This window comes from Chenopodium quinoa, unplaced genomic scaffold (genome assembly GCF_001683475.1).
Source record: "Chenopodium quinoa cultivar QQ74 unplaced genomic scaffold, ASM168347v1, whole genome shotgun sequence".
Lineage (NCBI taxonomy): Eukaryota > Viridiplantae > Streptophyta > Magnoliopsida > Caryophyllales > Amaranthaceae > Chenopodium > Chenopodium quinoa.
Window position 1 is genome coordinate 2865698 of NW_018742309.1, and position 4388 is coordinate 2870085.

Consider the following 4388-nt stretch of genomic DNA (forward strand, 5'->3'; position numbering starts at 1 on the left):
GTGGTCGGCACACCAAAGGCCAAGATCATTATGCTTTCATGGTGGAAACACCCCCTCACTCACACATACCGCCTAACTATTCTACCATGTACGTAAATACAATTTTGGTGAATATATTTATTATGCTCACATTATGCATGTGAGTAGCATAATACATACAACTAACAAAGTTCAATTTGAAAGATGGTCAAAACACGTCGTTAAATTCTTAAAACCTTATCAACAAAATTAATAACCCTCAACAAAACCTAAACCGAGTATAGGGTAAGTCAAGGGTCGATCCACGAGGAATGGGGAGTCAATCACTATAGTCTATGCGTTAAGCTACTTCGAAGAGTATATGAATGTGTAGTTGACACTACTACAAAGTTGGCCTAATGTAACACCTTGTGGTAACACTATATAAGTCAAGATATAAATAGATATTTAGGTAGCACTTTTGTAACACTTAGATAATAGGTAGCACTTGTATGTAACACATATGTAATATGAAACACTTCAAAGTAATACTTTACATAGAGTAACACTTTCATGTATTTGTAAAAAAAAAAAAAAAAACACGACCTTTGAATTGCGTAGCGCTCTCTCTCTCTCCTCTCTTTCACTTTTCCCTCTTTTCTCCATCCATCTCTGCGATCCACACTTTCCATCTTCTTCATCAATGGAGAGGCTCAAAGTCTCTCTGAAATTTTACCCCAATTTTTAGATCCTTACTCCTCACCAAACTCTAGCTTCTAAACAAGAACTCAACAACCAAACCTAAACCCTAGCTTCGATTCAATCGAACTATCAAACCGCAAGAAAACAACCGAAAATACGGTTGACGAGATCAATTAGGCGGCGAAGAAGAGACGACGAGCCATAGAAAACGTCGTCTTCGTATGATGCAGCTACTGCTGCTGCCGGAAATCCCTCCCTCTGTCCTCAATTTTCACTCAACTGATCCTAATTTTCATTCTTACTCTTCAATTTCCACAATATTAGCAAAAATATTGTCTAAACAACATGATTTCTTCTAGTGAGCTCAAATCCATCGGATTTTATCGGTTAGATTTCTTCTCCTATTCTAATTGCGTTTGAAATTTGATAATTTTCGGAGTATTTGTTTATTGTTATGTGATTCGCATTTTCGAAATTAACCTGATTTGTAATGTGTTTGTATATTTTCATTATGAAATGTTGTTTGTGCTCTGAATTTTTACATTGCGTAGCTCAATCAAGCTTGAAATTGTTTTATTGTTTTTTTTTTTTTAATTCATAGAATTTTGAGTGTTGTAGATGAAATTGTTTAAGAATGTTGAATATTTGGAACTTGAGTGGATGCATTCTTGATATTATCATAATACTACTACGAAATGATGTGATGATGCTGTGAAATTTTGATTGAATTTGGTTTCGAAAATGCTAAAAAGCGGATTATATGTGACTATTGATATGGGTTTTGGGGAAAGATGACTAGATGAGAATAAGAAGGAGCTATTATGTATCATTTGCTTGTTTTATGAGACGAGCTGAAGAAGCAGCTTGCTGCTCTTCGTGTCCTATTAATGGACAATTATTCTTCTAGCGAAGAACCAATCATTAAGGTGCTTTTGTTTTGCCCCTCCTATTTCCAAATTTGCTTACTTTTATTTACTAGTTCAAGTCTTTTTACACTTATTTAAGAGCTCCATTTTTGTTCAAAGTGTATTGTTGTAATTGTATTGATATTATAGTATGGATTTTAACACTTTATTGATATTGTCAATGGTAATGATGTATCTCTGCGAGATAGCTTATGTTTAGTGCCATTTTTTTCATTTATGCATTATGCATTATGAAGAACTTATGTATTCTTTTGAGTGTGTGTTGTATTGGTCATCAAATTTGCATGCTTGTGCATAAATGTTCTAAGAAAGCACTAGCCACATATTTGTTAAATTAGAATCTAAAATGTTCTGCCTGCTGCTGTTGAACACAACAATATTCTTTACCAATAGATGAGAAGCCTGTTAAGTTAAAATTAATTGTTTAATTTCAGATTTTGTAGATTTTATAAAATTGATTTAGAAGCCATGATTTATGTAATTTAATTGATGCATGTGTAAGCTTGTATTGATTCTATACAGAAACTGATTAGGATAAATGGTTGTTGAATGTCGGTTGTGAGGTGTATGTTGGTTGCCGGAACAATGTTATGCCTAACTGGGCTTGGTTCAGGGGCTAGGTTTAGAATCTATTATTTCACATTAACATATGGGTTTTTGAACTCTGAAGTTTTATGGGCTTTTCTAGTCTGGCTTGGTTTCAATTGTTTCTAAACTGGTGGCAATGCTTAGAGAAGCCTCCCATTGTTGAGATATTCTTCTAAGAATGTACACTAGTATATTCCCTTGATTATTCTGAATCCACTCACCTTTATCTCTCACTTTCTCTCTTAAATGATTATCTCAGCTCTTCAACAATGGTTATTAAGAACACGAACAACAGGGGCTTGCAAAAGAGTGGCATGAAGTATGATCTCGATTAATGCTTGTCACGTGGTTCTTGAACCTGAGTCTCTTCCTTTTGGATCAATTTCTGGACTATCCATTGATCAATTTAGAAATTATAATCTTGATAGGGTATATTCAAATTCATCTTGACTCTTATATCTGCATTATATCAGCAATAACATTTGTTCATAATTAAGGTAAAAGACTTGGTCAAGGTGTTATGTTTTATACTTTTTCATCCTTTAATTGGGCTTCTAACTTAATTTCCTTTTTTTTTTGCAGGACACAACAACCCTATATCCAATACTCTTTATCCAACCTACTAACAAAACTTGTGAAGCTATAAAGGTGAAAAATTTTCATTCTTAATTGCTGCTGTCATTCTGAACTTTAACTAAGATTATAGTGAACTTACAAACTCTTATACTATGGATAATTGTAGAATTTCATAACTGAGATTGTTGTGAATAATTAATGAACTTTTTGTTTAAGTGTGCTTAGCATTTCCATTTTATTTGACGAACTTTGTACTAATGATGTGACTCCCATCCCAACAGCCAGTACTCGCAAAAAGGGAGGCAACAGAGGAAGGAGCTGAGGAGACTGTGAATGATCATGGCCTAGTTCAGCACTGCTGCTACTTATGTTGTGCTTTACTGCTAGCCTTAAGCATTGTAACTTGTTTATTTTTTATATTTTTTTTTGATGAAATTGTAACACTACAAGCATTTATTAATAAAGATATCTAAGTTTATATATATATATATATATATATATATATATCGATTTTATTTTTAGGCATAAAGGGCATCGGATTAAGGGGAAAACTGGTGCCCTTAAAGACCCTTGAACCGGTGTCCATAACCTCTGTCATGGGCAACCCCCAAAAAGGCACTGGTTCAAAACCAGTGCCTTAAGCTGGTTTTGATAATAATAATAATGTGGCACAAAAAAAAACATAATAAAAAAATGTTACCTATTAATTAATAAGGTGTTACATTAGTTTGCAAAAAGTGATACATAATGTCGAATATAGTGATACTATACGTCAAAAGATGATTAAAAAATGTTACCTAATAATCAACAAAGTGTTACATTAGTTCGCAAAAGTGATACATAATGTCGGATAAAGTGTTACTATATTATTTAAAAATGTTACTAAAAATGAGTAAGTGATACATAAGAAATAAAAAGTAACACTTTAAAAATGATACTAATAGTATAAAAAAGTGTTACATAAGAAGGTTTATAGTAACACTTTTAAAAGTGTTACCATACGCTACCCAAAGTGTTACATAAGACCTTAGGTAACATGGGCGGATGTATCACCCATTTAAGTGTTACCTATTGTCTATAATAACACTTTTACCACTTTACGTAACACTTTTTAGGTGTTACTTAAGGTTAGTTATGTACTAGTGAGTGAGCTAAACAAACAAAGTAAAATTGGATTAAAACTCAACATCAAAAGCACTAGGGATTAGGATCCACATACAATCATGATAGTTCGTGTCATTAGAGATCACAATGCAATCTAGCTTGAAAATCAAGGTTAGCTACTCTTTAACAATTTAAACACATGCACAATTCTATCAACCAATTTAACACATCATTCAATCAATCAAAACCCAACAATTAGCAATGATCCATCATTCATGCATGTTTCACCATCACCCTAGCAAGGAATCTACTCACCAAGCATGGTGGAAATGAAGAACAAAACTAAAATAATCATCAAAATCATCATCGTCATTGTAAAAAAACTATTAAGAATTAAATCAATCAATAAACTTAAAAATGCAACAAATGATCAAAATCAAATGCAAAAGATTAAATTAAGAAGAATAAGATTCTTACAAACTTTAATCAAATCAAAGGAATTGAGTTTGCATTCAATGTAGAAGGAAATCAAAT

At 32.7% G+C, this 4388-nt stretch overlaps 1 long non-coding RNA gene across 1 annotated transcript; it reads left to right on the plus strand.

Annotated features, from left to right (window-relative positions):
* Nucleotides 1-358: 358 nt before the first annotated feature.
* LOC110688102 lies at nucleotides 359-3234 on the plus strand. Its single transcript, XR_002504508.1, has 4 exons — nucleotides 359-1046; nucleotides 2434-2671; nucleotides 2757-2822; nucleotides 3032-3234. It is a non-coding gene; the product is annotated as an uncharacterized LOC110688102 (long non-coding RNA).
* Nucleotides 3235-4388: the final 1154 nt, after the last annotated feature.